Source organism: Scyliorhinus torazame, chromosome 14 (genome assembly GCF_047496885.1).
Source record: "Scyliorhinus torazame isolate Kashiwa2021f chromosome 14, sScyTor2.1, whole genome shotgun sequence".
Taxonomy (NCBI): domain Eukaryota; kingdom Metazoa; phylum Chordata; class Chondrichthyes; order Carcharhiniformes; family Scyliorhinidae; genus Scyliorhinus; species Scyliorhinus torazame.
The window spans coordinates 3,385,816-3,399,890 of record NC_092720.1 but is presented as its reverse complement, the minus strand read 5'-3'; the positions used below and the strand labels follow the sequence as shown (position 1 = coordinate 3,399,890).

Here is a 14,075-nt window from a genome sequence, read left to right as displayed (position 1 = left end):
TCCTGTCGGGATTCTCCGCTGTCGGGATTCTCCGCTGTCGGGATTCTCTCCTGTCGGGATTCTCCGCTGTTGGGATTCCCCGCTGTCGGGATTCTCTCCTGTCGGGATTCTCCGCTGTCAGGATTCCCCGCTGTCGGGATTCTCTCCTGTCGGGATTCCCCACTGTCGGGATTCTCTCCTGTCGGGATTCCCCGCTGTCGGGATTCTCCTGTGTCGGGATTCCCCGCTGTCGGGATTCTCCACTGTCGGGATTCTCCGCTGTCGGCATTCTCTCCTGTCGGGATTCTCCACTGTCGGGATTCCCCGCTGTCGGGATTCGCCGCTGTCGGGATTCGCCGCTGTCGGGATTCTCTCCTGTCGGGATTCCCCGCTGTCGGGATTCTCCGCTGTCGGGATTCTCCGCTGTCGGGATTCTCCACTGTCGGGATTCCCCGCTGTCGGGAATCTCCGCTCTCGGGATTCTCCGCTGTCGGGATTCTCCGCTCTCGGGATTCTCCGCTGTCGGGATTCCCGCTGTTGGGATTCTCTCCTGGCGGGATTCTCCACTGTTGGGATTCTCCGCTCTCGGGATTCCCGCTGTCGGGATTCTCCGCTCTCGGGATTCCCGCTGTCGGGATTCTCCGCTCTCGGGATTCCCGCTGTCGGGATTCTCCGCTGTCGGGATTATGCGTTGCGCCTGCAGCCTGGGGATTTCCCGACGGTGTGGGGCTGCCCTCAATGGGAATCTCCATTGGCCAGCAAGCGAGACAGAGAATCCCCGCAGTGACGGAGAATCCCTCCCCTCTATGTTTCATCTGCAGTAAATGTAGGACCGGTCAGGGTGGCTCACTATTGGGTCTCATTCCACAAATTGAATTATTCCAGCCTGATTAATAATGTCAGGTCGGATCTACAGAGGTGGAACATCCTCCCTCTCTCTTTGGCAGGCAGGATTCAAACAATAAAAATTAACATATTCCCGAAATGTTTCTTTTTCTGTCAATGCCTTCCCATTTTCCTGCCCAAATCCTTTTTCATTAAGGTTAACAAATTGATATTTCCCTTTTTGTGGGATTGCAGGAATCGCAGAATCCACAGTGCTCTACTCCAGAGGGATAGGTCGAAAGGGAGCTTGGCTCTCCCAAACTTACTGAGCTGCCAATATCCAAAATATCTTACTGTGGATCAACGCGTCTGGTTCAATCTGGGGCCAAATGGTGGCTCGCTCTTGCACTACATCCACTCCCCTAGCCACAGTTACTGCACATTGCCCTTTGGTTAGCACTGTTACTTCACAGCTCCAGGGTCCCGGGTTCGATTCCCGGCTTGGGTCACTGTCTGTGCGGAGTCTGCACATTCTCCCCGTGTCTGCGTGGGTTTCCTCCGGGTGCTCCGGTTTCCTCCCACAGGTCCCGAAAGACGTGCTGTTAGGTGAATTAGACATTCTGAATTCTGCCTCTGTGTACCCGAACAGGCACCGGAATGTGGCGACTAGGGGATTTTCACAGTAACTTCATTGTGGTGTTAATGCAAGCCTACTTGTGACAATAAAGAACATAGAATATAGAACATTACAGTGCAGTACAGGCCCTTCGCCCCTCGATGTTGCGCCGACCTGTGAAACCACTCTAAAGCCCATCTACACTATTCCCTTATCATCCATATGTTTATCCAATGACCATTTAAATGCCCTTAGTGTTGGCGAGTCCACTACTGTTGCAGGCAGGGCATTCCACGCCCTTACTACTCTCTGAGTAAAGAACCTACCTCTGACATCTGTCCTATATCTATCTCCCCTCAATTTAAAGGTATGTCCCCTCGTGCTAGACATCACCATCCGAGGAAAAAGGCTCTCACTGTCCACCCTATCTAATCCTCTGATCATCTTGTATGCCTCAATTAAGTCACCTCTTAACCTTCTTCTCTCTAACGAAAACAGCCTCAAGTCCCTCAGCCTTTCCTCATAAGATCTTCCCTCCATACCAGGCAACATTCTGGTGAATCTCCTCTGCACCCTTTCCAATGCTTCCACATTCTTCCTATAATGCGGCGACCAGAATGGCACGCAATACTCCAAATGCGGCCACACTAGAGTTTTGTACAGCTGCAACATAACCTCATGGCTCCGAAAATCAATCCCTCTACCAATAAAAGCTAATACACCGTACACCTTCTTAACAACCCTATCAACCTGGGTGGCAACTTTCATGGACACCGAGATCTCTCTGCTCATCCACACTACCAAGAATCTTACCATTAGCCCAGTACTCTGTCTTCCTGTTATTCCTTCCAAAATGAATCACCTCACACTTTTCTGCATTAAACTCCATTTGCCACCTCTTAGCCCAGCTCTGCAGCTTATCTATGTCCCTCAATAACTTGCAACATCCTTCTGCACTGTCCATAACCCCACCGACTTTAGTGTCATCTGCAAATTTACTCACCCATCCTTCTACACCCTCCTCCAGGTCATTTATAAAAATGACAAACAGCAGTGGCCCCAAAACAGATCCTTGTGGTACACCACTAGTAACTGAACTCCAGGCTGAACATTTCCCATCAACCACCACTCTTTGTCTTCTTCCAGCTAGCCAATTTCTGATCCAAACTGCTAAATCACCCTGAATCCCATGCCTCCGTATTTTCTGCAGTAGCCTACCATGGGGAACCTTATTAAACGCTTTACTGAAATCCATATACACCACATCAACTGCTTTACCCTCGTCCACCTGTTGGTGATTATTATTATTTCTCCTGCTAGATTTTTCTCAAACCCAAGTGCGGGTTTCTTTTCGAGCAAAGTGCTCTTTTCGAATATGGAAGCAGTTCCGGCAACATTTGAAACCCCTGTCCATGCCTCACTGGCCCCTATGTGTAACAACCACCTTTTCTAACCTTCAAGCCTGGGCTCAACCATTAACTTGTGGAAAATGGAGGGACTCGAATACTTTGGGAATCTATTCATGGAGCAGAGGTTTGCCAGCATTAGAGAATTAGTGGACAAATTTCAGCTACCCAACTCGAGTCTTTTTCGCTACTTTCAAGTTGACCATTTCATCCGAAATGTTTTCCTTTTCTTTCCTCTGACAACACCAACCACCTCAATGGAGAGGATTCTTTCCCCAGCTCAACTGGGCAGGGGGTCTATCTCAGTTCGATATGGCCACACCCTCCACACTGATCTGGGTGAGGGCGAAACGAGAGAGTGAACAGGGCTTTCCACTCACAAGTGAAGTTTGGAGAGAAGCCCAATACAGGGTTAACTCCACGTCGTTATGGCACCGGTTGAATCTAACTCAGCTCAAGGTGCTACATAGGACACACTTGGCCAAGGCAAGGCTGGTCGGGTTTGTCCCCGAATGTTGAGAACAGATGTTCGCTTGTTCCCGCAGATCACACCTTACGATTTAGGTCCAGTTCCAGACTCCCCACCAGTACTGTCCCCCAGTGTTATACAGTGACAGACCCGTCCCCACCAGTACTGTACCCCAGTGTTATACAGTGACAGACCTGTCCCCACCAGTACTGTACCCCAGTGTTATACAGTGACAGACCCGTCCCCACCAGTACTGTACCCCAGTGTTATACAGTGACAGACCCGTCCCCACCAGTACTGTACCCCAGTGTTATACAGCGACAGACCCGTCCCCAGCAGTACTGTGCCCCAGTGTTAAACAGTGACAGACCCGTCCCCACCAGTACTGTACCCCAGTGTTATACAGTGACACACCCGTCCCCACCAGTACTGTACCCCAGTGTTATACAGTGACAGACCCGTCCCCACCAGTACTGTACCCCAGTGTTATACAGTGACAGACCCGTCCCCACCAGTACTGTACCGCTGTGTTATACAGCGACAGACCCGTCCCCACCAGAACTGTACCCGAGTGTTATACAGTGACAGACCCGTCCCCACCAGTACTGTACCCCAGTGTTACACAGTGACAGACCCATCCCCACCAGCATGGCACCCCACTGTTATACTGCGACAGGCCCGTCCCCACCAGTACTGTACCCCAGTGTTATACAGTGACAGACACATACCCACCAGTACTGTACCGCAATGTTATACAGTTACATACCCATCCCCACCAGTACTGTACCCCACTGTTATACTGCGACAGACCCGTCCTCACCAGTACTGTACCCCAGTGTTATACAGTGACAGACACGTACCCACCAGTACTGTACCGCAGTGTTATACAGTGACAGACCCATCCCCACCAGTACCGCACCCAGTGTTATACAGCGAGAGACCCGTCCCCACCAGTACTGTACCGCAGTGTTATACAGTGACAGACCCATCCCCACCAGTACTGTACCGCAGTGTTATACAGTTACAGACCCGTCCCCACCAGTACTGTACCCCAGTGTTATACAGTGACAGACCCATCCCCACCAGTACTGTACCCCAGTGTTATACAGTGACAGACCCGTCTCCACCAGTACTGTACCGCCGTGTTATACAGTGACTGACCCATCCCCACCAGTACCGCACCCAGTGTTATACAGTGACAGACCCATCCCCACCAGTATTGTGCCCCAGTTTTATAGTGAGACCCGTCCCCACCAGTACTGTACCCCAGTGTTATACAGTGACAGACCCATTCCCCTCCAGTACTGTACCCCAGTGTTATACAGTGACAGACCCGTCCCCACCAGTACTGTATCCCAGCGTTATACAGTGACTGTCCCGTCTCCACCAGTACTGTAACCCGGTTTTGTACAGTGTAGACCCGTCTCCACCAGTACTGTACCCCAGTGTTATACAGTGACAGACCTGTCCCCACCAGTACTGTATCCCAGTGTTATACAGTGACAGGCCCGTCCCCACCAGCACTGTACCCCAGTGTTATACAGTGACAGACCCGTCCCCACCAGTACTGTACCCCAGTGTTATACAGTGACAGACCCATCCCACCAGTACTGTACCCGTGTTATACAGTGACAGACCCGTCCCCACCAGTACTGTACCCCAGTGTTATACAGTGACAGACCCATCCCACCAGTACTGTACCCCAGTGTTATACAGTGACAGACCCGTCCACACCAGTACTGTACCCCAGTGTTATACAGTGACAGACCTGTCCCCACCAGTACTGTACCCCAGTGTTATACAGTGACAGACCCGTCCCCACCAGTACTGTACCCCAGTGTTATACAGTGACAGACCCATCCCACCAGTACTGTACCCCAGTGTTATACAGTGACAGACCTGTCTCCACCAGTACTGTGCCCCAGTGTTATACAGTGACAGACCCGTCCCTACCAGTACTGTACACCAGTGTGAGACAGCAGTACATATGGAGTGTTGCATTATAAATGGAGCAATATAGAGGCAGTGCCACACCCTCAGTGGGTCAGTACTGAGGGAGTGCTGCACTGTCAGAGGGTCAGTACTGAGGAGGTGCTGCATTGCCGGAGGGTCAGGACTGAGGCAGTGCTGCACTGTCAGAGGCTCAGTACTGAGTGGGTGCTGCACTGTTAGAGGGTCAGTACTGAGGGAGTGCTGCACTGTCAGAGGGTCTGTACTGAGGGACCCCTGCAGTGTCAGAGGGTCAGTACTGAGGGAGTGCCACACTGTCAGTGGATCAGTACTGAGGGAGTGCTGCACTGTCAGAGGGTCAGTACTGAGGGAGTGCTGCACTGTCAGTGGGGTCAGTAATGAGGGAGTGCCGCACTGTCAGAGGGTCAGTACTGAGAGACCCCTGCACTGTCAGAGGGTCAGTACTGAGGAGGTGCTGCACTGTCAGTGGGTCAGTACTGAGGGAGTGCTGCGCTGTCAGAGGGTCAGTACTGAGGGAGTGCTGCACTGTCAGAGGGTCAGTACTGAGGCAGTGCTGCACTGTCAGAGCGTCAGTACTGAGGGAGTCCTGCACTGTCAGAGGGTCAGTACTGAGGGAGTGCTGCACTGTCAGAGGGTCAGTACTGAAGGAGTCCTGCACTGTATGAGGTTCTGTTTTCAGATGAAACATTAAACAGAGGCTCAGCCACTCTCTCAAATAGACGGACATTAAAAATCCGATGGTCCTATTTGAAGATCAGCAGCGTTCTCCCCCAGTGTCCTAACCAATATTTATCCCACAGCTAATAACACTATCGGATAATCTGATCATTTTCAACTTGCTGTGTGTGGGAGCTTGCCATGCACAAATTGACTGCTGCGTTTTCTACTTTACAAGTGACTGCACTTCAGAAAGTCCTGGATGAGCTGTGAAATGACTTGGGACTTCCCCGAGATTGTGAAAGATAAAATTGCAAGTTCCTTTTTTTGTGAAGTTAAACATTGAGTTAAGTAAATTCTCCCTTACATAATTCCTCCAAATACAATATCCTCAATATCATGTTTCACCTTCTCGAAGGTCAATTAGGGCTGGGCAGTAAATACGGTGAGTGTGTCCTAACTGGGCAGTTCCTCACAGTAGCCATCAGAAGCACATTGACTCCTCCTCCTCGGTCCAGGATTGTCCATCCCGGCCACGGTAGGACCCGACCCAGGGGATTTGGTAACCCGTCTCGGTTGGGCCAGATGGCAGTGGGCAGACCCTGACATTCCCACCCGATGATTCTAACCGATTCTTCTTGTCCTGCAGTCAGACTGAAATAAAAATTTGAAAAAGAAGATTTGCATAAACTCAGTGACTTTCACATCCTGAGCGTCTGCCGGTCACCTCACAGCGAATTAAACTATTGCAATAGAAGCCACTGTCGTAATGTATAAAATATAGCAGCCAATTTACATTCAGAAAACCCCACACAGCAACAGCACAGCGAACAGATCAGCTGTTTTCAGCAACGTTCAGACTAGATTACAGCCAACGCATTGAGGATTCCAACTAAGAGAGCTGACAGATTTAACTCCTTACCCAAAAGAAGACACTCCAATAGTGCGGCACTCCCTCAGTACTGCCTCAACGGTGCAGCACTCCCTCAGTACTGACCCTCTGACAGTGCGGCACTCCCTCAGTACTGACCCTCTGACAGTGCAGCACTCCCTCAGTACTGACCCTCTGACAGTGTGGCATTCCCTCAGTACTGACCCTCTGACAGTGCAGCACTCCCTCAGTACTGACCCTCTGACAGTGCAGCACTCCCTCAGTACTGACCCTCTGACAATGCGGTACTCCCTCAGTACTGACCCTCTGACAGTGCAGCACTCCCTCAGTACTGACTCTCTGACAGTGCGGCACTCCCTCAGTACTGACCCTCTGACAGTGCGGCACTCCCTCAGTACTGACCCTCTGACAGTGCCGCACTCCCTCAGTACTGACCCTCTGACAGTGCAGCACTCCCTCAGTACTGACCCTCTGACAGTGTGGCATTCCCTCAGTACTGACCCTCTGACAGTACAGCACTCCCTCATACTGACCCTCTGACAGTGCAGCACTCCCTCAGTACTGACCCTCTGACAGTGCAGCACTCCCTCAGTACTGACCCTCTGACAATGCGGTACTCCCTCAGTACTGTCCCTCTGACAGTGCAGCACCCCCTCAGTACTGCCCCTCTGACAGTGCAGCACTCCCTCAGTACTGACCCTCTGACAGTGCAGCACTCCCTCAGTACTGCCCCTCTGACAGTGCGGCACTCCCTCAGTACTGCCCCTCTGACAGTGTGGCACTCCCTCAGTACTGACCCTCTGACAGTGCGGCACTCCCTCAGTATTGACCCTCTGACAGTGCCGCACTCCCTCAGTACTGACCCTCTGACAGTGCGGCACTCCCTCAGTACTGACCCTCTGACAGTGCAGCACTCCCTCAGTACTGACCCTCTGACAGTGCAGCGCTCACTCAGTATTGCTTTGGGCATCTGGGTTAGGTGCTCAAGTGTTTGAAGTCGATCGTGAATCCATAAACTTATCAATGTGAGGTGGAGTGTAACCCATTGCGTGAAATTAACACTGAGTAATTGTAGATGCCCGTTGTTGGAAATGGGAAGAGTTGACACTGATTTGATATGAATTAGCAGATGTCTTTGTTGGGTTGTGTCGGGCAGGACCTTGCACAGCTCACGGGAGACAAAGTAGATCAGAGTCAGCATGAGACCCAGGAGACAAGTAGCAGGAAGTGTGGAGATAACAGAGGAAGTGGTTTGTTACAGTGTCTGAGCTGAATGGAAACAAGGTAAACTAGTTATTATTCTAACAAATGGGATCCGATTATACGATTTCCACATCCAGCAGCGCTGTATTTCAGGGACAATTTGTACAAAAATGTTTTGAATGTCGAGGACAAAATTATGATGGAACAATCTGTTCTGGAAAGCTTGGATTTGCAACTGAAACTGACCACTGCCCAAACTGAAACTGACCGCTGTCCAGGCTGGAACTGACCACTGCCCAAACTGAAATTGAAACTGACCGCTGTCCAGGCTGGAACTGACCACTGCCCAAACTGAAACTGAAACTGACCGCTGTCCAGGCTGGAACTGACCACTATAAAAACTAAAACTGACCACTGTCCAAACTGAAACTGACCACTGTCCAAATTGAAACTGACCACTGTCCAGGCTGGAGCTACTACTGTCCAAACTGAAACTGACCACTGTCCAAACTGAAACTGACCACTGTCCAAACTGAAACTAACCATTGTCCAAACAGAAACTAACCACTGTCCAAACTGAAACTGACCACTGACCAAACTGAATCCGATCACTGTCCACACTAGAACCGACCACTGTTCAAACTGAGACTAACCACTGTCCAAACTGGAACCGACCACTGTCCAAACTGAAACTAACCACTTTCCAACTGAAACTTCCCCTGCCTAAACTTAAGCTGACCCTTGTCCAAACCAAAACTGACCACTGTCCAAACCGAAACTGACCACTGTCCAAACCGAATCTGACCACTGTCCAAACCGAAACTAACCACTGTCCAAACTGAAACTAACCACTGTCCAATCTGACGTTGACCACTGTCCAAACTGAAACTTCCCCTGCCTAAACTTAAGCTGACCCTTGTCCAAACCGAATCTGACCACTGTCCAAACCAAAACTGACCACTGTCCAAACCGAATCTGACCACTGTCCAAACTGAAACTGACCACTGTCCAAACTGAAACTGACCACTGTCCAAACCGAATCTGAACACTGTCCTAACCAAAACTGACCACTGTCCAAACTGAAACTGACCACTGTCCAAACCGAATCTGAACACTGTCCTAACCAAAACTGACCACTGTCCAAACCGAAACTAACCACTGTCCAAACTGAAACTAACCACTTTCCAACTGAAACTTCCCCTGCCTAAACTTAAGCTGACCCTTGTCCAAACCGAAACTGACCACTGTCCAAACCAAAACTGACCACTGTCCAAACCGAATCTGAACACTGTCCAAACTGAAACTGACCACTGTCCAAACTGAAACTGACCACTGACCAAACTGAAACTAACCACTGTCCAAACTGAAACTGACCTCTGTCCAAACTGACGTTGACCACTGTCCAAACTGAAACTAACCACTGTCCAAACTAAAACTGACCACTGACCAAACTGAAACTGTCCACTGACCAAACTGAAACTAACCACTGTCCAAACTGAAACTGACCACTGCCCAAACTGGAATTGACTACTGTCCAGATTGGAACTGGCCACTGTCCAGAATGGAACTGGCCATTGACCAGATTGGAACTGACTACTGTCCAGACTGCAACTGGCCATTGACCAGATTGGATCCGACCACTGTCCAGATTGGAACTGGCCACTAACCAGAATGGAACTGGCCATTGTCCAGATTGGGACTGAACACTGTCCAGATTGGGACTGACCCCTGTCCAGATTGGAACTGACCACTGTCCAGATTGGAACTGGCCATTGTCCAGATTGGAACTGACCATTGTCCATATTGGATCTGGCCACTGTCCAGAATGGAACTGGCCATTGTCCAGATTGGAACTGGCCATTGACCAGATTGGAACTGACCACTGTCCAGACTGGAACTGACCACTGTCCAGACTGGAACTGACCATTGACCAGATTGGAACTGACCACTGTCCAGATTGGAACTGACCACTGTCCAGATTGGAACTGACCACTGTCCAGATTGGAACTGGTTCTGTCCAGATTGGAACTGACCATTGACCAGATTGGAACTGACCACTGTCCAGATTGGAACTGGCTCTGTCCAGGTTGGAACTGACCATTGACCAGATTCGGACTGACCATTGTCCATATTAGAACTGACCACTGTCCAGATTGGGACGGACCACTGTCCAGATTGGAACTGGCTCTGTCCAGATTGGAACTGACCACTGTCCAGATTGGAACTGGCTCTGTCCAGGTTGGAACTGACCATTGTCCATATTAGAACTGACCAGTGTCCAGATTGGAACTGACCACTGTCCAGACTGCAACTGGCCATTGACCAGATTGGTTCCGAACACTGTCCAGATTGGAACTGGCCACTGTCCAGAATGGAACTTGCCATTGTCCAGATTGGGACTGACCACTGTCCAGATTGGAACTGACCACTGTCCAGGTTGGAACTGACCACTGTCCAGACTGGAACTGACCACTGTCCAGATTGGAACTGACCACTGTCCAGACTGCAACTGGCCATTGACCAGATTGGTTCCGAACACTGTCCAGATTGGAACTGGCCACTGTCCAGAATGGAACTTGCCATTGTCCAGATTGGGACTGACCACTGTCCAGATTGGAACTGACCACTGTCCAGGTTGGAACTGACCACTGTCCAGAGTGGAACTGACCATTGACCAGATTGGAACTGGCCATTGTCCAGATTAGAACTGACCACTGTCCAGACTGGAACTGACCACTGTCCAGATTGGAACTGACCATTGTCCATATTGGAACTGACCATTGACCAGATTGGAACTGACCATTGTCCAGATTGGAACTGGCTCTGTCCAGATTGGAACTGACCATTGACCAGATTGGAACTGACCACTGTCCAGACTGGAACTGACCACTGTCCAGAATGGAACTGACCATTGACCAGATTGGAACTGACCATTTCCAGACTGGAACTGACCACTGTCCAGATTGGAACTGGTTCTGTCCAGAATGGAACTGACCACTGTCCAGATTGGAACTGACCATTGACCAGATTGGAACTGACCACTGTCCAGATTGGAACTGACCACTGTCCAGATTGGAACTGGTTCTGTCCAGATTGGAACTGACCATTGACCAGATTGGGACTGACCATTGTCCAGATTGGAACTGAACATTGTCCAGATTGGAACTGGTTCTGTCCAGATTGGAACTGACCACTGTCCAGATTGGAACTGACCACTGTCCAGATTAGAACTGACCACTGTCCAGATTGGAACTGACCACTGTCCAGATTAGAACTGGTTCTGTCCAGATTGGAACTGTCCATTGACCAGACTGGAACTGACCATTGACCAGATTGGAACTGGTTTTGTCCAGATTGGAACTGGCCATTGTCCAGATTGGAACTGACCATTGACCAGATTAGAACTGACCACTGTCCAGATTGGGACTGACCACTGTCCATATTGGAACTGACCATTGTCCAGATTGGAACTGGTTCTGTCCAGATTGGAACTGACCATTGACCAGATTGGGACTGACCATTGTCCAGATTGGAACTGACCATTGTCCATATTGGAACTGACCACTGTCCTAATTGGAACTGGTTCTGTCCAGATTGGAACTGACCATTGACCAGATTGGAACTGACCATTGACCAGATTGGAACTGACCATTGACCAGATTGGAACTGACCATTGACCAGATTGGAACTGGTTCTGTCCAGATTGGAACTGACCATTGTCCAGATTGGAACTGCCCACTGTCCAGATTAGAACTGACCACTGTACATATTGGAACTGACCATTGTCCAGATTGGACTGACCAATGTCCATATTGGAACTGACCATTGTCCAGATTGGAACTGACCATTGTCCAGATTGGAACTGACCATTGACCAGGTTGGAACTGACCATTGTCCAGATTGGAACTGGTTCTGTCCAGATTGGAACTGACCATTGTCCAGATTGGAACTGACCATTGTCCAGATTGGAACTGGTTCTGTCCAGATTGGAACTGACCATTGGCCAGATTGGAACTGACCATTTCCAGACTGGAACTGACCACTGTCCAGATTGGAACTGGTTCTGTCCAGAATGGAACTGACCACTGTCCAGATTGGAACTGACCATTGACCAGATTGGAACTGACCACTGTCCAGATTGGAACTGACCACTGTCCAGATTGGAACTGGTTCTGTCCAGATTGGAACTGACCATTGACCAGATTGGGACTGACCATTGTCCAGATTGGAACTGACCATTGTCCAGATTGGAACTGGTTCTGTCCAGATTGGAACTGACCACTGTCCAGATTGGAACTGACCACTGTCCAGATTAGAACTGACCACTGTCCAGATTGGAACTGACCACTGTCCAGATTGGAACTGGTTCTGTCCAGATTGGAACTGTCCATTGACCAGACTGGAACTGACCATTGACCAGATTGGAACTGGTTTTGTCCAGATTGGAACTGGCCATTGTCCAGATTGGAACTGACCATTGACCAGATTAGAACTGACCACTGTCCAGATTGGGACTGACCACTGTCCATATTGGAACTGACCATTGTCCAGATTGGAACTGGTTCTGTCCAGATTGGAACTGACCATTGACCAGATTGGGACTGACCATTGTCCAGATTGGAACTGACCATTGTCCAGATTGGAACTGACCATTGTCCATATTGGAACTGACCACTGTCCTAATTGGAACTGGTTCTGTCCAGATTGGAACTGACCATTGACCAGATTGGAACTGACCATTGACCAGATTGGAACTGACCATTGACCAGATTGGAACTGCTTCTGTCCAGATTGGAACTGACCATTGTCCAGATTGGAACTGCCCACTGTCCAGATTAGAACTGACCACTGTCCATATTGGAACTGACCATTGTCCAGATTGGACTGACCAATGTCCATATTGGAACTGACCATTGTCCAGATTGGAACTGACCATTGTCCAGATTGGAACTGACCATTGACCAGGTTGGAACTGACCATTGTCCAGACTGGAACTGGTTCTGTCCAGATTGGAACTGACCATTGTCCAGATTGGAACTGACCATTGTCCAGATTGGAACTGGTTCTGTCCAGATTGGAACTGACCATTGGCCAGATTGGAACTGGTTCTGTGCAGATTGTAACTGGCCATTGACCAGATTGGGACTGACCATTGACCAAATTGGGACTGACCATTGACCAGACTGGAACTGACCATTGTCCAGACTGGAACTGACCACTGTCCAGATTGGAACTGACCACTGTCCAGATTAGAACTGACCACTGTCCAGATTGGAACTGACCACTGTCCAGATTGGAACTGACCACTGTCCAGATTGGAACTGGTTCTGTCCAGATTGGAACTGACCACTGTCCAGATTGGAACTGGTTCTGTCCAGATTGGAACTGACCATTGACCAGATTGGAACTGACCACTGTCCAGATTAGAACTGACCACTGTCCAGATTGGAACTGACCACTGTCCAGATTGGAACTGACCACTGTCCAGATTGGAACTGGTTCTGTCCAGATTGGAACTGACCATTGACCAGATTGGAACTGGTTTTGTCCAGATTGGAACTGACCATTGTCCATATTGGAACTGGTTTTGTCCAGAATGGAACTGACCATTGTCCAGATTGGAACTGACCATTGACCAGATTAGAACTGACCACTGTCCAGATTGGGACTGACCACTGTCCATATTGGAACTGACCATTGTCCAGATTGGAACTGACTACTGTCCAGATTGGAACTGGTTCTATCCAGATTGGAACTGACCATTGACCAGATCGGGACTGACCATTGTCCAGATTGGAACTGACCACTGTCCAGATTGGAACTGACCATTGTCCAGATTGGGACTGACCATTGTCCAGATTGGAACTGACCACTGTCCAGATTGGAACTGACCACTGTCCAGATTGGAACCGACCATTGTCCAGATTGGAACTGACCACTGTCCAGATTGGAACTGGTTCTGTCCAGATTGGAACTGACCATTGACCAGATTGGAACTGACCATTGACCAGATTAGAACTGACCACTGTCCAGATTGGGACTGACCATTGTCCAGAT

At 49.7% G+C, this 14,075-nt stretch overlaps 1 protein-coding gene across 5 annotated transcripts in view; it reads right to left on the bottom strand.

Annotated features, from left to right (window-relative positions):
- Nucleotides 1–14,075, bottom strand: part of lpp (LIM domain containing preferred translocation partner in lipoma) — a 672,742-nt gene that overhangs the window by 516,880 nt on the left and 141,787 nt on the right. The window lies entirely within an intron of this gene.